Raw genomic sequence first — 26220 nt, forward strand, 5'->3', positions numbered from 1 at the left:
CAGGCTTTAACATCTACAGGCTATAACATCTATAACATCTACAGGCTTTAACATCTACAGGCTATAACATATATAACATCTACAGGCTATAACATCTACAGGCTTTAACATCTACAGGCTATAACATCTACAGGCTTTAACATCTACAGGCTATAACATCTATAACATCTACAGGCTTTAACATCTATAACATCTACAGGCTTTAACATCTACAGGCTATAACATCTACAGGCTATAACATCTACAGGCTATAACATCTATAACATCTGCAGGCTATAACATCTACAGGCTATAACATCTACAGGCTATAACATCTATAACATCTACAGGCTATAACATCTACAGGCTATAACATCTACAGGCTTTAACATCTACAGGCTATAACATCTATAACATCTACAGGCTTTAACATCTACAGGCTATAACATCTACAGGCTTTAACATCTACAGGCTATAACATCTACAGGCTATAACATCTATAACATCTACAGGCTATAACATCTACAGGCTTTAACATCTACAGGCTATAACATCTATAACATCTACAGGCTTTAACATCTACAGGCTTTAACATCTACAGGCTTTAACATTACAGGCTATAACATCTATAACATCTACAGGCTATACCATCTACAGGCTATAACATCTACAGACTTCAACATCTACAGGCTTTAACATCTACAGGCTATAACATCTACAGGCTATAACATCTACAGGCTTTAACATCTACAGGCTATAACATCTACAGGCTATAACATCTACAGGCTTTAACATCTACAGGCTATAACATCTACAGGCTATAACATCTACAGGCTTTAACATCTACAGGCTATAACATCTACAGGCTATAACATCTACAGACTTTAACATCTACAGGCTATAACATCTACAGGCTATAACATCTACAGGCTATAACATCTACAGGCTATAACATCTACAGGCTATAACATCTATAACATCTACCGGCTTTAACATCTACAGGCTATAACATCTACAGGCTATAACATCTACAGGCTATAACATCTATAACATCTACAGGCTATAACATCTACAGGCTTTAACATCTACAGGCTATAACATCTATAACATCTACCGGCTTTAACATCTACAGGCTATAACATCTACAGGCTTTAACATCTACAGGCTATAACATCTACAGGCTTTAACATCTACAGGCTATAACATCTATAACATCTACAGGCTATAACATCTACAGGCTATAACATCTACAGGCTATAACATCTACAGGCTTTAACATCTACAGACTAAAACATCTACAGGCTATAACATCTACAGGCTATAACATCTACAGGCTATAACATCTACATCTATAACATCTACAGCCTATAACATCTACAGCCTATAACATCTACAGGCTATAACATCTACAGACTATAACATATGCAGGCTAGTCTCTATAAACCAGATCCAACACTGATGTTGGTCTCTATAAACCAGGTCCAACCCTGATGTTGGTCTCTATAAACCAGATCCAACCCTGATGTTGGTCTCTATAAACCAGGTCCAACCCTGATGTTGGTCTCTATAAACCAGATCCAACCCTGATGTTGGTCTCTATAAACCGGATCCAACCCTGATGTTGGTCTCTATAAACCAGATCCAACCCTGATGTTGGTCTCTATAAACCAGGTCCAACCCTGATGTTGGTCTCTATAAACCAGATCCAACCCTGATGTTGGTCTCTATAAACCAGGTCCAACCCTGATGTTGGTCTCTATAAACCGGATGAAAAGTCAGGTTTAAATTGACACAATAACTGTTAGTAAAGGTGTCAGCTAGAGATGACATTCAGGAGCTTGCAGGGATTTGTAGTTTTGCGTGATGTCTACTTTGATGCTAATTAGCATTTTCGAATCTGTGAGTAAATAGAACCGAATACATTGATAAAAGTCACCTTGTCCGAGACAGATTTACACGGTTATCAAAACCTCATGCCACGGCAAAACTACACAAAACATTTTAAGTGTTTCTAAAATCCCCTATGGGGAAAATGAATGGAGGAAAAAAGATTGGAATCATTTCCCTGTTTGACTGCTAGGTTTTATGGTATTATGACACCTCCACTGTGGGCCTCTATAGACCGGAACCTTGGCCCCTTGGAGCTGCACTTCTTATCTCAACCACTAGGTGGCAACCCATCCCTATGCATTCAATGGCCAAGATTCAATGCAAACGCGCTTCGTCTGCAACATGCACCATTTGTAAGGTAGTTGCCGATTGAGACGACATATGCAGTGTTTATTGTGAATGTAGTTTCTCCGCGAACACGGGAACATTCACTGAAGGTGGGTAGCCGGACAAAATCGCGTACAGATTGATTTCAGTGAAGTCTGAAAAACAAGCTATTTCTGCAAAACATCGATAAACATCAGCTGTATTTGTGTCATTGTCCTTTTTTAAAATTATGATACTGTATATAATTTACAATTACTGTGTAAAATGCTGTCCACATATACTGAATACACAACCGTCCTAACACAGTATGTCATCGTTCCCATATAAGAGAGCTTTTTCGGTGCCCTGTACCCCGACAGAGGTGGGCTCGGATGGAATGTGGGGTCAGCGTCCCAAATTGCACCCTATCCCCTATTTAATGCACTACTTTTGACCAGGACTGATAGGGAGCTGGTCAGAAGGACTGCGCTATAGAGAATAGGGTGCCATTTGTCACGCAAACTTGGAATGTTAAGAAGGTCATGTTCCCCATAACAATGTGCTTCAATTAAAAAAGTCTGCATGTGTATATAACATCAAGGCTGAAAAGCCTAACATGTATTCAATCAATATGTTCTATTCTCCCCCCCCCCCCCCCTCCCATGTACTTCCATATACGGAGCATTCGGAACCTTTTCAGACCCCTTCACGTTTTTCACAGCCTTATTCTAAAATGGATTAAATAAAATAAAATTTACGTCATCAATCGAGACACAATAGCCCGTAATGACAAAGCGAATGTCCTTGATATTTTATTTGTAATAAAAGTAGCAAACATTTCTTGTCATTGTGGGTTATTGTAGGTAGATTGATGAGGGGGAAGAAAAAAAATTAAATCCGTTTTAGAGTACAGCTGTAACGTAACAAAATGTGGAAAAAGTGAATTGGTGTGAATACTTTCCGAATGCACTGTAGGCAGTCCCCAGTGAGTGGACTCATTCTAAATCCCATTATAACATCAGTCAAAGCCTTCCAAGTTTGAAGCATTTTAATGTTTCTGTGATTGAACAAAAGAGTCGTGTAATCGTTACAATAAGCTATTATACTGTAGTAATATAAGCCGAGCTAGAGTAGAACAAGTCTGACATTCTATTTGGTTCTAGAATCGATTCAAGGAACCTAAGTGAGACAGAGAGTAGCAGGCAGAGTTATATGACATTCCATTTGGTTCTAGAATCGATTAAAGGAACCTAAGTGAGACAGAGTGTATTGGATAGAGTTATATGACATTCCATATGGTTCTAGAATCGATTAAAGGAACCTAAGTAAGACAGAGTGTATTGGATAGAGTTATATGACATTCCATTTGGTTCTAGAATCGATTCAAGGAACCTAAGTGAGACAGAGTGTATTGGATAGAGTTATATGACATTCCATTTGGTTCTAGAATCGATTAAAGGAACCTAAGTGAGACAGAGAGTAGCAGGCAGAGTTATATGACATTCCATTTGGTTCTAGAATCGATTAAAGGAACCTAAGTGAGACAGAGTGTATTGGATAGAGTTATATGACATTCCATTTGGTTCTAGAATCGATTAAAGGAACCTAAGTGAGACAGAGTGTATTGGATAGAGTTATATGACATTCCATATGGTTCTAGAATCGATTAAAGGAACCTAAGTAAGACAGAGTGTATTGGATAGAGTTATATGACATTCCATTTGGTTCTAGAATCGATTCAAGGAACCTAAGTGAGACAGAGTGTATTGGATAGAGTTATATGACATTCCATTTGGTTCTAGAATCGATTCAAGGAACCTAAGTGAGACAGAGAGTAGCAGGCAGAGTTATATGACATTCCATTTGGTTCTAGAATCGATTAAAGGAACCTAAGTGAGACAGAGTGTATTGGATAGAGTTATATGACATTCCATTTGGTTCTAGAATTGATTAAAGGAACCTAAGTGAGACAGGGTGTATTGGATAGAGTTATATGACATTCCATTTGGTTCTAGAATTGATTCAAGGAACCTAAGTGAGACAGAGTGTATTGGATAGAGTTATATGACATTCCATTTGGTTCTAGAGTCAAGGAACCTAAGTGAGACAGAGAGTAGCAGGCAGAGTTATATGTCGATAAACTACACAATATGTACCTCCCAAATGGCAACCTATTCCCTTTATAGTGCACACCTTTTGACCAGAGCCCTATGGACAAACTAGTCAAAATATGGCTCTGGTCAAAAGTAGTACACTATATAGGGAATAGAGTGACATTTGAGAAACAGACAAAGACAGCACTGTCCCCGTATCAGATCTAGGTGACCTATTGCATGCTGTCTGTCCTCCACTGGAGCTCAGGGAACTGATCTGGAGTCAGTTATGTAGGTGACGTTGTGTCCAGGCCCCAGTTAGGCCTCTCAGCATCAACATCCAGCCCTCTCCCCACAGCAGAGCAGATCCTCTGGGCATGGCTGTCTTACTCCAGCCCCAGGCCTGGTCAGGACGACTGCATCAGGCCTGTAAGCCGTTTGCCTGTCAGTGACTTGCCCTGAAGAGAGGAGGGGATTAGTATGATGGTTTCCTTGTTGGTTTCAGATTAGACCTTTTGTAACAAAGTTGTGGTCAAATTTATCTCTACGTGCAGGCAGACAGACAGACAGACAGACAGACAGACAGGAAACAGGAAGTAGAGCCACTGACCACGCTGCGTGTAAACTTCTCCAGAGAGGTGCGTCTTCCCTGCTGCTGCTCCGTCTCAGGCTGGGGCACAAAGCATCATGGGAAGAGAAGGGAGCTTGGTTGAAAACAATGTAAAGAAGACTAAACAGTGTGATATCACTGGTTCAGACTAAACAGTATGATATCACTGATTCAGACTAAACAGTGTGATATCACTGGTTCAGACTAAACAGTATGATATCACTGGTTCAGACTAAACAGTATGATATCACTGGTTCAGACTAAACAGTGTGATATCACTGGTTCAGACTAAACAGTGTGATATCACTGGTTCAGACTAAACAGTGTGATATCACTGGTTCAGACTAAACAGTATGATATCACTGATTCAGACTAAACAGTATGATATCACTGGTTCAGACTAAACAGTAGTGTCCCATGTCACTGACTGCAGAACCTGTACATCTCCAACAGAGGGCAGCACTTCACTATCTTGGATACTGAGGACAGGTGTCTAACTCCAGTCTTCCCCAGGCAGAAGGAGACTAGCACAGACTCACACACACCTTCTTCCAGGCCATCAGCAGCTCCTGGTAAGCGTTGGAGCGCAGGTACCGTGTGTAGCTGTCACTCTTCATCAGCTTATAGATGTGGTCCTGAAACAGGAGAAAGGGAGGAGACAGAGATCATTGTGTGTTTTAGCTGTATGTTTGTTTCTGCAGGCTTCAATCTCCCTTCCTGTGTCCCTCCCTCTTTCAATCTCCCTTCCTGTGTCCCCCCCTCTTTCAATCTCCCTTCCTGTGTCCCCCCCTCTTTCAATCTCCCTTCCTGTGTCCCCCCCTCTTTCAATCTCCCTTCCTGTGTCCTTCCCTCTTTCAATCTCCATTCCTGTGTCCCTCCCTCTTTCAATCTCCCTTCCTGTGTCCCTCCCTCGTTCTACCTCCTCCCCTTCCTGTGTCCCTCCCTCTTTCTACCTGTCTGTCTGTCTACCTGTCTGTCTGTCTGTCTACCTGTCTGTCTGTCTACCTGTCTGTTTACCTGTCTGTCTGTCTGTCTGTCTGTCTGTCTGTCTGTCTGTTTGTTTGTTTATAATATAATGTACCTCTGCAACTTCTTAGCGGTCTTTCTGTCGATAATATAATTCACCTGAGCGTCTTCGTAGCTGTATCGTCCCGGGTCTTTAAGGTTGGCGCTGGTGCGTTCGTAGCTGTGTGAGTCCAGGTTGATGGAGCTGGAAGCGCCTTCTGCCAGAAACTCTGTCCAGATCTCCTGAGCCCGTTCTGCCACGTTCTCCAGGGGCTGCCTCTTCAGATCCTGCACCGCCAACCAGAACCTGTATAGGGGTTACACATTATTACAGCACCAACCAGAACCTGTATAGGGGTTACATAATATTACAGTACCAACCAGAACCTGTATAGGGGTTACATAATATTACAGTACCAACCAGAACCTGTATAGGGGTTACACCTTATTACAGTACCAACCAGAACCTGTATAGGGGTTACATAATATTACAGTACCAACCAGAACCTGTATAGGGGTTACACATTATTACAGTACCAACCAGAACCTGTATAGGGGTTACATAATATTACAGTACCAACCAGAACCTGTATAGGGGTTACATAATATTACAGTACCAACCAGAACCTGTATAGGGGTTACACATTATTACAGTACCAACCAGAACCTGTATAGGGGTTACACCGTATTACAGCACCAACCAGAACCTGTATAGGGGTTACACCTTATTACAGCACCAACCAGAACCTGTATAGGGGTTACATAATATTACAGTACCAACCAGAACCTGTATAGGGGTTACACCTTATTACAGTACCAACCAGAACCTGTATAGGGGTTACATAATATTACAGTACCAACCAGAACCTGTATAGGGGTTACACATTATTACAGTACCAACCAGAACCTGTATAGGGGTTACATAATATTACAGCACCAACCAGAACCTGTATAGGGGTTACACCTTATTACAGTACCAACCAGAACCTGTATAGGGGTTACACCTTATTACAGTACCAACCAGAACCTGTATAGGGGTTACACCTTATTACAGCACCAACCAGAACCTGTATAGGGGTGACATAATATTACAGTACCAACCAGAACCTGTATAGGGGTTACACCTTATTACAGTACCAACCAGAACCTGTATAGGGGTTACATAATATTACAGTACCAACCAGAACCTGTATAGGGGTTACATAATATTACAGCACCAACCAGAACCTGTATAGGGGTTACATAATATTACAGTACCAACCAGAACCTGTATAGGGGTTACACCTTATTACAGCACCAACCAGAACCTGTATAGGGGTTACACCTTATTACAGCACCAACCAGAACCTGTATAGGGGTGACATAATATTACAGTACCAACCAGAACCTGTATAGGGGTTACACCTTATTACAGTACCAACCAGAACCTGTATAGGGGTTACTAATATTACAGTACCAACCAGAACCTGTATAGGGTTACATAATATTACAGCACCAACCAGAACCTGTATAGGGGTTACATAATATTACAGTACCAACCAGAACCTGTATAGGGGTTACACCTTATTACAGTACCAACCAGAACCTGTATAGGGGTTACATAATATTACAGTACCAACCAGAACCTGTATAGGGGTTACACATTATTACAGTACCAACCAGAACCTGTATAGGGGTTACATAATATTACAGTACCAACCAGAACCTGTATAGGGGTTACATAATATTACAGTACCAACCAGAACCTGTATAGGGGTTACACATTATTACAGTACCAACCAGAACCTGTATAGGGGTTACACCATATTACAGCACCAACCAGAACCTGTATAGGGGTGACATAATATTACAGTACCAACCAGAACCTGTATAGGGGTTACACCTTATTACAGTACCAACCAGAACCTGTATAGGGGTTACATAATATTACAGTACCAACCAGAACCTGTATAGGGGTTACACATTATTACAGTACCAACCAGAACCTGTATAGGGGTTACATAATATTACAGTACCAACCAGAACCTGTATAGGGGTTACACCTTATTACAGTACCAACCAGAACCTGTATAGGGGTTACACCTTATTACAGCACCAACCAGAACCTGTATAGGGGTTACACCTTATTACAGCACCAACCAGAACCTGTATAGGGGTGACATAATATTACAGTACCAACCAGAACCTGTATAGGGGTTACACCTTATTACAGCACCAACCAGAACCTGTATAGGGGTTACATAATATTACAGTACCAACCAGAACCTGTATAGGGGTTACACCTTATTACAGCACCAACCAGAACCTGTATAGGGGTGACATAATATTACAGCACCAACCAGAACCTGTATAGGGGTGACATAATATTACAGCACCAACCAGAACCTGTATAGGGGTGACATAATATTACAGCACCAACCAGAACCTGTATAGGGGTGACATAATATTACAGCACCAACCAGAACCTGTATAGGGGTGACATAATATTACAGTACCAACCAGAACCTGTATAGGGGTTACACCTTATTACAGCACCAACCAGAACCTGTATAGGGGTGACATAATATTACAGCACCAACCAGAACCTGTATAGGGGTGACATAATATTACAGCACCAACCAGAACCTGTATAGGGGTGACATAATATTACAGCACCAACCAGAACCTGTATAGGGGTGACATAATATTACAGCACCAACCAGAACCTGTATAGGGGTGACATAATATTACAGCACCAACCAGAACCTGTATAGGGGTGACATAATATTACAGTACCAACCAGAACCTGTATAGGGGTTACACCTTATTACAGCACCAACCAGAACCTGTATAGGGGTTACACCATATTACAGTACCAACCAGAACCTGTATAGGGGTGACATAATATTACAGTACCAACCAGAACCTGTATAGGGGTTACACCATATTACAGTACCAACCAGAACCTGTATAGGGGTTACACCATATTACAGTACCAACCAGAACCTGTATAGGGGTTACACCTTATTACAGCACCAACCAGAACCTGTATAGGGGTTACACCATATTACAGCACCAACCAGAATCTGTATAGGGGTTACATAATATTACAGTACCAACCAGAACCTGTATAGGGGTTACATAATATTACAGTACCAACCAGAACCTGTATAGGGGTTACACCATATTACAGCACCAACCAGAACCTGTATAGGGGTTACACCATATTACAGCACCAACCAGAACCTGTATAGGGGTTACACCGTATTACAGTACCAACCAGAACCTGTATAGGGGTTACACCGTATTACAGCACCAACCAGAACCTGTATAGGGGTTACACCTTATTACAGCACCAACCAGAACCTGTATAGGGGTTACACCATATTACAGCACCAACCAGAACCTGTATAGGGGTTACATAATATTACAGCACCAACCAGAACCTGTATAGGGGTTACACCGTATTACAGCACCAAGCAGAACCTGTATAGGGGTTACATAATATTACAGCACCAACCAGAACCTGTATAGGGGTTACACCATATTACAGCACCAACCAGAACCTGTATAGGGGTTACACCTTATTATAGCACCAACCAGAACCTGTATAGGGGTTACACCTTATTACAGTACCAACCAGAACCTGTATAGGGGTTACACCTTATTATAGCACCAACCAGAACCTGTATAGGGGTTACACCTTATTACAGCACCAACCAGAACCTGTATAGGGGTTACCCCTTATTACAGTACCAACCAGAACCTGTATAGGGGTTACATAATATTACAGCACCAACCAGAACCTGTATAGGGGTTACCCCTTATTACAGTACCAACCAGAACCTGTATAGGGGTTACATAATATTACAGTACCAACCAGAACCTGTATAGGGGTTACATAATATTACAGCACCAACCAGAACCTTTATAGGGGTTACATAATATTACAGTACCAACCAGAACCTGTATAGGGGTTACATAATATTACACTATAGCACCAACCTTTCGGAACACCATAAAAGCAACGTAATTAAAGAGGTGGATTGGATAGAGGGTGAGATAGTGGAGAGAGATAAGGGTGTGTGTCCGTCTGTCCGTCCTAAGTAGCCCCAAGGTCCCACTGACCTCGGTTATCTGTCCAGTCCACCACCCTGTTATCGTCTTTAGTAGAGCCCTTCATCAGAACATGCCTTCAGGCGGACACACATACTCACATACAGGGTCGAGGTAATGAGGTTAACTTTCAAACAGAGGGATGGGCAGAGGAAAGGAAAGAGGTAGGAGATGGAGGTAGTGGAGGATGGATGGAAGAGCATGAGGAAAGAGGTAGGGGATGGAGGTAGCCGGGTTATGGATGGAAGAGGACGAGGATGAGGAAAGAGGTAGGAGATGAAGGTAGCCGGGGGATGGATGGAAGAGGATGAGGAAAGAGGTAGGAGATGGAGATAGCCGGGGGATGGATAGAAGAGGATGAGGAAAGAGGTAGGGGATGAAGGGTAAAGATGGAGGTAGTGGAGGATGGATGGAAGAGGATGAGGAAAGAGGTAGGGGATGAAGGGTAAAGATGGAGGTAGTGGAGGATGGATGGAAGAGGATGAGGAAAGAGGTAGGGGATGAAGGGTAAAGATGGAGGTAGTGGAGGATGGATGGAAGAGGACGAGGATGAGGAAAGAGGTAGGAGATGAAGGGTAAAGATGGAGGTAGTGGAGGATGGATGGAAGAGGATGAGGAAAGAGGTAGGGGATGAAGGGTAAAGATGGAGGTAGTGGAGGATGGATGGAAGAGGACGAGGATGAGGAAAGAGGTAGGAGATGAAGGGTAAAGATGGAGGTAGTGGAGGATGGATGGAAGAGGATGAGGAAAGAGGTAGGGGATGAAGGGTAAAGATGGAGGTAGTGGAGGATGGATGGAAGAGGATGAGGAAAGAGGTAGGGGATGAAGGGTAAAGATGGAGGTAGTGGAGGATGGATGGAAGAGGACGAGGATGAGGAAAGAGGTAGGAGATGAAGGGTAAAGATGGAGGTAGTGGAGGGTGGATGGAAGAGGATGAGGAAAGAGGTAGGGGATGAAGGGTAAAGATGGAGGTAGTGGAGGATGGATGGAAGAGGACGAGGATGAGGAAAGAGGTAGGAGATGAAGGGTAAAGATGGAGGTAGTGGAGGATGGATGGAAGAGGATGAGGAAAGAGGTAGGGGATGAAGGGTAAAGATGGAGGTAGTGGAGGATGGATGGAAGAGGACGAGGATGAGGAAAGAGGTAGGAGATGAAGGGTAAAGATGGAGGTAGTGGAGGATGGATGGAAGAGGATGAGGAAAGAGGTAGGGGATGAAGGGTAAAGATGGAGGTAGTGGAGGATGGATGGAAGAGGATGAGGAAAGAGGTAGGGGATGAAGGGTAAAGATGGAGGTAGTGGAGGATGGATGGAAGAGGATGAGGAAAGAGGTAGGGGATGAAGGGTAAAGATGGAGGTAGTGGAGGATGGATGGAAGAGGACGAGGATGAGGAAAGAGGTAGGAGATGAAGGGTAAAGATGGAGGTAGTGGAGGATGGATGGAAGAGGATGAGGAAAGAGGTAGGAGATGAAGGGTAAAGATGGAGGTAGTGGAGGATGGATGGAAGAGGATGAGGAAAGAGGTAGGGGATGAAGGGTAAAGATGGAGGTAGTGGAGGATGGATGGAAGAGGATGAGGAAAGAGGTAGGGGATGAAGGGCAAAGATGGAGGTAGTGGAGGATGGATGAGGAAAGAGGTTGAAGAAGGAGAAGAATGAAGGGATGGGATGAAGCTAAGGGATCAGGTGATGGGAGAGGAAGAAGGGATGGAAGGAGGAGATGGGGAAGAGAAGGGAGGAAAGGAGAGGAAATAAGGAAAGGATGAGAGGAGAGGAGGGTTCTGTGTGTCTTACTGTAGTTTCCCTGAACTCTGAACTCAGAGGAAATGAGGACGGATTAGAGAAAATGAGAAAACAAGGGATAAAAGGAGGACAGGGAATTCTGTGTGACTCACTGCAGGTTCTCTGAGCTGAACTCTGATTCCAGGAACTTGAGGAACTGGTCTCGTCCTGCTGGATCCTTCAGAGCTTCATCTAGAGAGAAACCCCACTTCCTCACCCTCTGTTGACTGGGGTCCTTACTGAGGAGAGGGAGGGGAGAGGGAGAGAAAGTTAGAATTCATGAAACATCAAAATATAGAAAAAAAATTAGATAGAAAAAATGAATACTTTGATATCAAACAGTCTCAAACAGTCTCAAACAGTCTCAAACGGTCTTAAACGGTCTCAAACGGTCTCAAACAGTCTCAAACAGTCTCAAACAGCAGGAAACGGTCTCAAACAGTCTCAAACAGTCTCAAACGCTCTCAAAAACAGTCTCAAACGCTCTCAAACAGTCTCAAACGGTCTTAAACGGTCTCAAACGGTCTCAAACGGTCTCAAACAGTCTCCAACAGTCTCAAACAGCAGGAAACGGTCTCAAACAGTCTCAAACTGTCTCAAACGGTCTCAAACGGTCTCAGACGGTCTCAGGCAGTCTCGAACAGTCTCAAACGGTCTCAAACAGTCTCCAACAGTCTCAAACAGCATCACACAGTCTCAAACAGTCTCACACAGTCTCAAACAGTCTCAAACGGTCTCAAACGGTCTCAAACAGTCTCAAACACCACACGACGTTGAACAAGTGGTGACAGGGGAGTAGAAACATTGACAGCACATTGACAGCACAATGTTTCTACTTCCTGTAGTAGAAAGTCACAGCAGCAGGTGAATGCTGCTGTAATGGCAGCGTTCACCATGACACCATATCATTTAAATCTCTGCAGGACATTTCCCTAACCTCTACTCAATATAATTAATACATTTATCCGGATTATGAAGCTACATTAGACACAATGATTTATATGTCTGGGTTGATTCACCTCAAGGGATCCAGAAGAACTACACAGTGCTGGGTAACAGCGTCGTCTAGCCCTGAAGATATCCTCTATATCTGCATTTAATCATAATATAAGGACGATAGGAGGTCATTGCCCTTCGGTCATTTCTAAATCTAAAGGGGATTATGTGAGACACAGCCTAGGCGAGATAGATAGCTATCTGTAACTCTGGTTCTTTGAAGGCAACTATATAGGAAGGATATAGGACGATAGCTTGTCTTTGCCCTGTGTTCCATTCGGTCTTGAGGTTGATTTTGCAGTGAGTGGTTGACTGTGGGTTGATTGAAAAAGCTGTGGGCTAGAATAGGGAAAAGCTTCACTCCCTGGGAAGTCCATTTCCAGTGAGTTTGGGTGTTTCCTTCTGTAGTTGATGCCTTTGCAACCCTGCAATCAAATACCTTTTTACAAGACCTTACTATTACTTGATTGTAGGCGCTGTGGTTCTCACCTGGCTTCCAGGTCCCAGAATGAGAGGTCGTCACTGGTCCAGGGGTTGGAGGGTTCTGGTGACATCACAAACGGGTCATACTCCTGGTACTGCTCTGTGTAACTCATTAGACTGAAAGCAACACAACAGACAATAGTCAGAGATGGACATTGTGAAGACTGACACACGATCAGTCAGATATCAGTTCTAGACCTGCACAATTTGCCCAGCATCGTCTGGGTTTGGCCGGGGCAGGCAGTCAATGTAAATAAGATTTTTTTTCTTAACTGACTTGCCTGGTTAAATAAAGGTTAAATAAAGAAATATATTAACAAAATAGGTGGAAACTGGTGAGCCAACAGTAGTGTAGGTGGAAACTAGTGAGCCAACAGTAGTTTAGGTGGAAACTGGTGAGCCAACAGTAGTTTAGGTGGAAACTGGTGAGCCAACAGTAGTTTAGGTGGAAACTGGTGAGCCAACAGTAGTTTAGGTGGAAACTGGTGAGCCAACAGTAGTTTAGGTGGAAACTGGTGAGCCAACAGTAGTTTAGGTGGAAACTGGTGAGCCAACAGTAGTTTAGGTGGAAACTGGTGAGCCAACAGTAGTTTAGGTGGAAACTGGTGAAACTGGTGAGCCAACAGTAGTTTAGGTGGAAACTGGTGAGCCAACAGTAGTTTAGGTGGAAACTGGTGAGCCAACAGTAGGTGGAAACTGGTGAGCCAACAGTAGTTTAGGTGGAAACTGGTGAGCCAACAGTAGTTTAGGTGGAAACTGGTGAGCCAACAGTAGTTTAGGTGGAAACTGGTGAGCCAACAGTAGTTTAGGTGGAAACTGGTGAGCCAACAGTAGTTTAGGTTGAAACTGGTGAGCCAACAGAGGTTTCCACCACAGTGAAAGCCCAGTTTCAAACACCCTACCTGCATCACCATAGTGACACTGGCCATGAGCTCTTTAAAGGAATTCTTAGAAAACCTCAAATGTATTTCCACTAACCCCTTAACCCTATACCTAACCCAAATCTTAAACCTGTAAGTCTAAAATAACCTTTGTCCTCCTGGGACACTCACCCTGAAGGGATCACACTCACACACACACACACACACACACACACACACACACACACACACACACACACACACACACACACACACACACACACACACACACACACACACACACACACACTCAATCAATCAATCAATCAATCCCTGGTAGATAGGTCAAATGTCACCCACCAGCCGACCTGATGGAGTAATCACAGTGTCTGTGCTGGTGCTGTAAGCTAACAACCCTCCACTGCAGATCTATGATTAACTGGGAAGCTGCATGGACTGGGCTAGTGAGGCTACTGAGCCGAAGGTTCAAGAGAGACTGGGGTTGGAGGTGTACAGAGGAAGGGAGGTGGGGTGGTTTCTTCTATTCAGAGCTCTGGAATTCCACACCGGTTGATACAATATGTATGTGTTGATTTATCAAGGTCAAAGTGAAAGGATTTGCTTTAAGAGGGGAGATGGTGGAGGGGAGATACCTACCTCTCAGCGACTTTAGAAACCTTTATACAGTGTCGGTCCAACTGGCTGTTAAGAAACACAATCTGAACAGGGACGAGGAGGAGAAACAATATAAATCAATATTCAATTATTACGATAAAAACTGGTTTCTAATCGATAAACTCAGAGATATGGTCTTCTGAGAGCTGTGGCTGTTGACAATGTTCCACAGGATGATGAGTACACTGTCCAATATAACCACCACCATCTAATAGAACATACAATATAACCACCACCATCTAATAGAACATACAATATAACCACCACCATCTAATAGAACATACAATATAACCACCACCATCTAATAGAACATACAATATAACCACCACCATCTAATAGAACATACAATATAACTACCACCAGCTAATAGAACATACAATATAACTACCACCATCTAATAGAACATACACTTTCCAATATAACTACCACCAGCTAATAGAACATACAATATAACTACCACCATCTAATAGAACATACACTGTCCAATATAACCACCACCATCTAATAGAACATACAATATAACCACCACCATCTAATAGAACATACAATATAACTACCACCAGCTAATAGAACATACAATATAACTACCACCATCTAATAGAACATACACTGTCCAATATAACAACCACCAGCTAATAGAACATACAATATAACTACCACCATCTAATAGAACATACACTGTCCAATATAACTACCACCATCTAATAGAACATCCACTGTCCAATATAACTACCACCATCTAATAGAACATCCACTGTCCAATATAACCACCACCATCTAATAGAACATTCACTGTCCAATATAACTACCACCAGCTAATAGAACATACAATATAACTACCACCATCTAATAGAACATACACTGTCCAATATAACTACCACCATCTAATAGAACATCCACTGTCCAATATAACTACCACCATCTAATAGAACATCCACTGTCCAATATAACCACCACCATCTAATAGAACATACACTGTCCAATATAACTACCACCATCTAATAGAACATACAATATAACTACCACCATCTAATAGAACATACAATATAACCACCACCATCTAATAGAACATACACTGTCCAATATAACTACCACCATCTAATAGAACATACAATATAACTACCACCATCTAATAGAACATACAATATAACTACCACCATCTAATAGAACATACAATATAACAACCACCATCTAATAGAACATACACTGTCCAATATAACTACCACCATCTAATAGAACATACAATATAACAACCACCAGCTAATAGAACATACAATATAACTACCACCATCTAATAGAACATACAATATAACTACCACCAGCTAATAGAACATACAATATAACTACCACCATCTAATAGAACATACAATATAACCACCATCTAATAGAACATACACTGTCCAATATAACTACCACCATCTAATAGAACATACAATATAACCACCACCATCTAATAGAACATACAATATAACAACCACCAGCTAATAGAACATACAATATAACTACCACCATCTAATAGAACATACACTGTCCAATATAACCACCACCAGCTAATAGAACATACAATATAACTACCACCATCTAATAGAACATACACTGTCCAATATAACCACCACCAGCTAATAGAACATACAATATAACTACCACCATCTAATAGAACATACAATATAACTACCACCATCTAATAGAACATACACTATAACTACCACCATCTAATAGAACATACACTATAACTACCACCATCTAATAGAACATACAATATAACTACCACCATCTAATAGAACATACACTGTCCAATATAACTACCACCATCTAATAGAACATACAATATAACAACCACCATCTAATAGAACATACAATATAACTACCACCATCTAATAGAACATACACTATAACTACCACCATCTAATAGAACATAACATACAATATAACTACCACCAGCTAATAGAACATACAATATAACTACCACCATCTAATAGAACATACAATATAACTACCACCATCTAATAGAACATACACTGTCCAATATAACTACCACCATCTAATAGAACATACAATATAACTACCACCATCTAATAGAACATACAATATAACTACCACCATCTAATAGAACATACACTGTCCAATATAACTACCACCATCTAATAGAACATACACTGTCCAATATAACCACCACCAGCTAATAGAACATACAATATAACCACCACCATCTAATAGAACATACAATATAACTACCACCATCTAATAGAACATACAATATAACCACCACCATCTAATAGAACATACAATATAACTACCACCATCTAATAGAACATACAATATAACCACCACCATCTAATAGAACATACACTGTCCAATATAACTACCACCATCTAATAGAACATACAATATAACCACCACCATCTAATAGAACATACAATATAACTACCACCATCTAATAGAACATACAATATAACCACCACCATCTAATAGAACATACAATATAACTACCACCAGCTAATAGAACATACACTGTCCAATATAACTACCACCATCTAATAGAACATACAATATAACTACCACCATCTAATAGAACATACAATGTAACTACCACCATCTAATAGAACATACAATATAACTACCACCAGCTAATAGAACATACAATATAACTACCACCATCTAATAGAACATACAATATAACTACCACCATCTAATAGAACATACAATATAACTAATAGAACCAATATAACTACCACCATCTAATAGAACATACAATATAACTACCACCATCTAATAGAACATACAATATAACTACCACCAGCTAATAGAACATACACTGTCCAATATAACAACCACCATCTAATAGAACATACAATATAACTACCACCATCTAATAGAACATACAATATAACTACCACCATCTAATAGAACATACACTGTCCAATATAACTACCACCATCTAATAGAACATACAATATAACTACCACCATCTAATAGAACATACAATATAACTACCACCATCTAATAGAACATACAATATAACTACCACCAGCTAATAGAACATACAATATAACTACCACCAGCTAATAGAACATACAATATAACTACCACCATCTAATAGAACATACAATATAACTACCACCATCTAATATAACATACAATATAACTACCACCATCTAATAGAACATACACTGTCCAATATAACAACCACCATCTAATAGAACATACACTGTCCAATATAACTACCACCATCTAATAGAACATACACTGTCCAATATAACCACCACCATCTAATAGAACATACAATATAACTACCACCATCTAATAGAACATACACTGTCCAATATAACAACCACCATCTAATAGAACATACAATATAACTACCACCAGCTAATAGAACATACACTGTCCAATATAACTACCACCATCTAATAGAACATACACTGTCCAATATAACCACCACCATCTAATAGAACATACAATATAACTACCACCATCTAATAGAACATACAATATAACTACAATATAACCACCACCATCTAATAGAACATACACTGTCCAATATAACTACCACCATCTAATAGAACATACAATATAACCACCACCATCTAATAGAACATACACTGTAATATAACCACCACCATCTAATAGAACATACAATATAACTACCACCAGCTAATAGAACATACACTGTCCAATATAACTACCACCATCTAATAGAACATACAATATAACTACCACCATCTAATAGAACATACACTGTCCAATATAACTACCACCATCTAATAGAACATACAATATAACTACCACCATCTAATAGAACATACACTGTCCAATATAACTACCACCATCTAATAGAACATATTAATATAACTACCACCATCTAATAGAACATACAATATAACTACCACCATCTAATAGAACATATTAATATAACTACCACCATCTAATAGAACATACAATATAACTACCACCATCTAATAGAACATACACTGTCCAATATAACTACCACCATCTAATAGAACATACAATATAACTACCACCATCTAATAGAACATACAATATAACTACCACCAGCTAATAGAACATACACTGTCCAATATAACTACCACCATCTAATAGAACATACAATATAACTACCACCATCTAATAGAACATACAATATAACTACCACCATCTAATAGAACATACAATATAACTACCACCATCTAATAGAACTATACAATATAACTACCACCATCTAATAGAACATACACTGTCCAATATAACTACCACCATCTAATAGAACATACAATATAACTACCACCATCTAATAGAACATACACTGTCAATATAACCACCACCAGCTAATAGAACATACAATATAACTACCACCATCTAATAGAACATACAATATAACTACCACCATCTAATAGAACATACAATATAACTACCACCATCTAATAGAACATACACTGTCCAATATAACTACCACCAGCTAATAGAACATACAATATAACTACCACCATCTAATAGAACATACACTATAACTACCACCATCTAATAGAACATACAATATAACTACCACCATCTAATAGAACATACACTGTCCAATATAACAACCACCATCTAATAGAACATACAATATAACTACCACCATCTAATAGAACATACACTGTCCAATATAACTACCACCATCTAATAGAACATACAATATAACTACCACCATCTAATAGAACATACACTGTCCAATATAACCACCACCATCTAATAGAACATACAATATAACTACCACCATCTAATAGAACATACAATATAACCACCACCAGCTAATAGAACATACACTGTCCAATATAACTACCACCATCTAATAGAACATACAATATAACCACCACCAGCTAATAGAACATACAATATAACTACCACCATCTAATAGAACATACAATATAACTACCACCATCTAATAGAACATACAATATAACTACCACCATCTAATAGAACATACACTACCACCATCTAATAGTCCAATATAACTACCACCATCTAATAGAACATACAATATAACTACCACCATCTAATAGAACATACACTGTCCAATATAACCACCACCATCTAATAGAACATACAACATGAACATACAACAATATAACCACCACCATCTAATAGAACATACAATATAACTACCACCATCTAATAGAACATACAAATATAACTACCACCATCTAATAGAACATACACTGTCCAATATAACTACCACCATCTAATAGAACATACAATATAACTACCACCATCTAATAGAACATACAATATAACTCTAATACCAACATCTAATAGAACATACAATATAACTACCACCATCTAATAGAACATACAACATGTCAATATAACATACAACATCCAGCTAATAGAACATACAATATAACTACCACCATCTAATAGAACATACAACATAATATAACTACCACCAGCTAATAGAACATACAATATAGACCATTTAATAGAACACCATCTAATAGAACATACACTTAATAGAACATACAACATCTAATATAACATCTAATATAACATCTAATAGAACATACAACATCTAATAGAACATACAATATAACATCTAATAGAATATACAACATCTAATAGAACATCTAATATAACAACCACCATCTAATAGAACATATAATAATACAACATGAATATAACATACAACATCTAATAGAACATACAACATAACTAACATCTAATAGAACATTTAATATAACATACAACATCTAATAGAACATTTATATAACTACAACATCTAATAGAACATACAACATCTAATAGAACATACAACATTAATAGAACATAATAAACATCTAATAGAACATTCTAATAGAACATACAACATCTAATAGAACATTTAATAGAACATCTAATAGAACATCACTGTAATATAACACCACCATCTAATAGAACATACACTGTCTAATATAACATACCATCTAATACAACATACAATATAACATACAACATCTAATAGAACATTTAATATAACATACCACATCTAATAGAACAACATTTAATATAACATACAACATCTAATAGAACATCTAATATAACATACAGCATAATATAACATACAACATCTAATAGAACATTTAATAGAACATATAACATCTAATAGAACATTTAATATAACATACAACATCTAATAGAACATCAATATAACATACAACATCTAATAGAACATACAATATAACTACAACACCATCTAATAGAACATACAACATCTAATAGAACATACAACATCAACATCTAATAGAACATACAACATCTAATAGAACATACAACATTAATAGAACATAAAACATCTAATAGAACATCTAATAGAACATTTAATAGAACATATAACATCTAATAGAACATTTAATATAACATACAACATCTAATAGAACATCTAATATAACATACAACATCTAATAGAACATACAACATCTAATAGAACATTTAATAAACATATAACATAAATAGAACATTTAATATAACATACAACATCTAATAGAACATGTAATAGAACATACAACATATAATAGAACATCTAATATAACATACAACATCTAATAGAACATACAACATCTAATAGAACATTTAATAGAACATACAACATCTAATAGAACATACAACATCTAATAGAACATACAACATCTAATAGAACATACAACATTAATAGAACATAAAACATCTAATAGAACATCTAATAGAACATTTAATAGAACATATAACATCTAACAGAACATTTAATATAACATACAACATCTAATAGAACATACAACATCTAATATAACATCTAATATAACATACAACATCTAATAGAACATACAACATCTAATATAACATACAACATCTAATAGAACATACAACATTTAATAGAATTCAAACATCTAATAGAATATATAACATCTAATAGAACATTTAATAGAACATACAACATCTAATACAACATTTAATAGAACATACATCTAATAGAACATCTAATAGAACATCCAACATCTAATACAACATACAACATCAATAATGACATCTAATAGAACATCCAACATCTAATAGAACATACAACATCTAAAAGAACATACAACATCTAATAGAACATCCAACATCTAAAATTACATCTAATAGAACATCCAACATCTAAAATTACATCCAATAGAACATCCAACATCTAAAATTACATCCAATAGACATATAATAGAACATCTAATATAACATCCAACATCTAACAGAACATCTAATATAACATCCACCATCTAATATAACATCCAACATCTAATATAACATCAACATCTAATGTAACAACATCTAATATAACATCAACATCTAATATAACATCTAATAGAACATTCAACATCTAATAGAACATTCAACATCTAATATAACATCTAATAGAACATCCAACATCTAATAGAACATAAAACATCTAATATAATATACAACATCTAATAGAACATACAACATCTAACAGAACATCCAACATCTAATAGAACATCAAATAGAACATCCAACATCTAAAATTACATCCAAAATCTAATAGAACATCTAATAGAACATGCAACATCTAATAGAACATACAACATCTAATAGAACATCTAATAGAACATACAACATCTAATAGAACATTTAATAGAACATACAACATCTAATAGAACATCAAACATCTAATAGAACATCCAACAGAACATGTAATATAACATACAACAACCAATATAACATCTAATAGAACATCCAACATCCAAAAGAACACACAGAAGTACCTCTTTCTCCACGTCCGCTTTGGTGCTTTTTAATTTGTGATGGTGTGTGTAAGGGCTCTGAGACTGACCCTCGTCTATCAGACCATACACTGACTGGACAGGGGGATGGAGAGAAGGAGAGAGAAATTTAAGAGAAGAAAGAAGAGGGAAGTGTGCTATGTTACCATCCCATTCCTCAATATTGGGTTTTTCAAACTTTATTTTTGTAAAGCCTTCAACATTGTCTTGTGACCCACCCACTTACACCAACCCAATAGTTCTGGCCACAGTCTAGTGAATCTAGTCCTTCCTGTCCGTACCTTCTTGACTCTCTGTGGGTTCCTCATGCGTCTGCATTTCCTGATATCCATCTCTGTGGTGTTCACACAACCTGGCTGTAGAACATAGAGGATCAAGTGTTATGTTCAGCAGGCACAGGTGTAAGGAAACCTTTTCAAAATAGAAATTCAGTGTTAGCAGTCCAGGTACAGTAATGTTTCAACATTCACTAACTAGAACATCAATACTCACTCAACATCTAACTAGAACTCATTTCACTAGAACATCACTCCAACATCTAATACTCAACATTTACTCACTCACTCACACATACCACAGGTCTAATCCCAGAAAGCTCTTTCTTGACTATCTAGAATCTTCCTCTCAATTCTATCTAATTCCTTTAATCCTGGAGAACAAGAACATCTAATAGAACATTTAGATAGAACATAGAATAGAATAGAGAGATAGAACAGGGGAATAGAACAAAGAAAGATCTAGAGAGAACATCGAGATAGGACAGAGGGAACATCTAATAGAAAGAAAGAAAGAAAGAAAGAAAGAGAGAGAGAGAGGACAGAGGGAGAAGAGAGATAGAGACAGAGGGAGAATAGAACATTTAAGAGAACATACAGAGGATCTAATAGAGACATTTAAAGAAGACTGTGTTAAACATAGCTAATGTTTCCTTAGTAATAAATAAACATCCAACCAAATACAATACACTTACTAATATAAACAGAAGAAAACACACACACACACTCTTATTCTGTCCTTGTGGGGACCTAAAATTGATTTCCATTCAAAATCATATTTTCCCTAACCCCTAAACATAAGCCTAACCCTAATCCAAACACTAAAACTAACCCTAAACCTATAACCCTAACCCTAAAAGAACCCTTTACATTTACCATAACCTAATTGTAACACTAATGGTAACCCTAACCCCTAAACCTAACCCTAAGCTTAAAATAGCCTTTGTCCTCATGAGGATGGGGGAAATGTCCTTTACTATCCTTGTAGGGACTTTTGACGATTTTAGGTTTAAGAACATACAACACACACACACACACACACACACACACACACACACACACACACACACACACACACACACACACGACAACTTCACTTACTTGACTTGAGCCTCATCCTGCATGAAGATAAACTCCCATTCCTAATGAAACTCTCTGTAGTCTGGCTAGGTTCTCCTGATTAATGGAGAGAAGGAGGGGAGAGAGGGAGAGAGAGGGAGAAAGGGAGAGGAGAGGGAGGGAGGGAGGGAGGGAGGGGAGAGGAGATTAGGGAGGGAGGGAGAGGAGAGGGAGGGAGGGAGGGAGGGATAGGGAACAGGGAGGAGAGCATTACTAATGTTTACAGTGTTTACAGACAGTCATATTGATGGATACTATAATCTACGATTTTGGACACTCCAGGCCTGTGTCCCACATTTTCTTATAGGCCCTGGTCAAAGTAGTTCACGATATAGGGAATAGGGTGTCATTTGGGACGTAGATAGAGACTGGTACCTACCGCCTCATAATCACATCGCACTGGTACCTACCGCCTCATAATCACATGACACTGGTACAACGGCCTCATAATCACATCACACTGGTACCCACGGCCTCATAATCACATACACTGGTAATCATAATCACATGACACTGGTACCCACCGCCTCATAATCACATGACACCAGTACCCACATCTCATAATCACATCACACTGGTGCCCACATAATCACAACATACCCACGACCTCATAATCACATCACACTGGTGCCCACCGCCTCATAATCACATGACACTGGTGCCCACACCTCATAATCACATGACACTGGTGCCCACCGCCTCATAATCACATGACACTGGTACCCACGACCTCATAATCACATGACACTGGTACCCATGACCTCATAATCACATGACACTGGTACCCATGACCTCATAATCACATCACACTGGTGCCCACCGCCTCATAATCACATGACACTGGTACCCACCGCCTCATAATCACATCGCACTGGTACCCACGGCCTCATAATCACATCACACTGGTACCCACGGCCTCATAATCACATGACACTGGTACCCACGGCCTCATAATCACATCACACTGGTACCCACGGCCTCATAATCACATGACACTGATACCCACCGCCTCATAATCACATCACACTGGTACCCACCGCCTCATAATCACATGACACTGGTACCCATCATAATCACATGACACTGGTACCTAATAATCAGCCAGCTCCAACAGTCTTGTTCTGCATGGTCCTCTTGCACAGATAGATAGCTGGAGGAGAGAGGGAGAGAGAGAGAGAGAGAGAGATAGAGAGATAGAGAACATCAGAGAGAGAGAGAGACAGAGAGATAGAACAGAGAACAGGGAGAGAGAACAGAGAGAGAGAGAGAGAGAGAGAGAGAGAGAGACCTGAGACTGAGCCTTATCAGTGGTTCTCTAAAATCCTTTCCCTTCAATCCATTCATCCCTCTCCTCTCCACCCATCCCAACCCTTCCTCCCTTCCTCACCCTGCATTGCTCTTACCTTCTCTTCTCTATCTCCCTCTCCCCACATCCATCCATCCCACTTTCCCCACATCCATCCATCCCACTCTCCCTCTCCCCATATCCATCCATCCATCCATCCCACTCTCCCTCTCCCCATATCCATCCATCCATCCATCCATCTCCCTCTCCCCATATCCATCCATCCATCCCACTCTCTCTCTCCCCATATCCATCCATCCATCCATCCCATCTCTCTCCCCCATATCCATCCATCCATCCCACTCTCCCTCTCCCCATATCCATCCATCCATCCATCCCACTCTCCCTCTCCCCATATCCATCCATCCATCCCACTCTCCCTCTCCCCATATCCATCCATCCATCCATCCCACTCTCCCTCTCCCCATATCCATCCATCCATCCATCCCACTCTCTCTCTCCCCCATATCCATCCATCCATCCATCCCACTCTCCCTCTCCCCATATCCATCCATCCATCCCTCTCCTCTCCCCATATCCATCCATCCATCCCACTCTCATATCCATCCATCTCTCCTCTCCCCATATCCATCCATCCCACTTCCCTCTCCCCATATCCATCCATCCATCCCATCTCCTCTCTCCCCATATCCATCCATCCATCCCACTCTCCCTCTCCCCATATCCATCCATCCATCCATCCCACTCTCCTCTCCCCATATCCATCCATCCATCCCACTCTCTCTCTCCCCATATCCATCCATCCATCCCACTCTCCCTCTCCCCATATCCATCCATCCATCCCATCCCTCTCCCCATGATCCATCCATCTCTCCCCATATCCATCCATCCATCCCACTCTCTCTCTCCCCATATCCATCCATCCATCCCACTCTCTCTCTCCCCATATCCATCCATCCATCCCACTCTCTCTCTCCCCATATCCATCC

General features: G+C 39.7%; 1 pseudogene; it reads right to left on the reverse strand.

Moving 5' to 3' along the window:
* Positions 1 to 3211: 3211 nt before the first annotated feature.
* Positions 3212 to 26220, reverse strand: part of LOC115115794 (regulator of G-protein signaling 6-like) — a 167408-nt pseudogene continuing 144399 nt past the window's right edge.

This window comes from Oncorhynchus nerka, linkage group LG13, assembly GCF_034236695.1.
Source record: "Oncorhynchus nerka isolate Pitt River linkage group LG13, Oner_Uvic_2.0, whole genome shotgun sequence".
Taxonomy (NCBI): Eukaryota; Metazoa; Chordata; class Actinopteri; order Salmoniformes; family Salmonidae; genus Oncorhynchus; species Oncorhynchus nerka.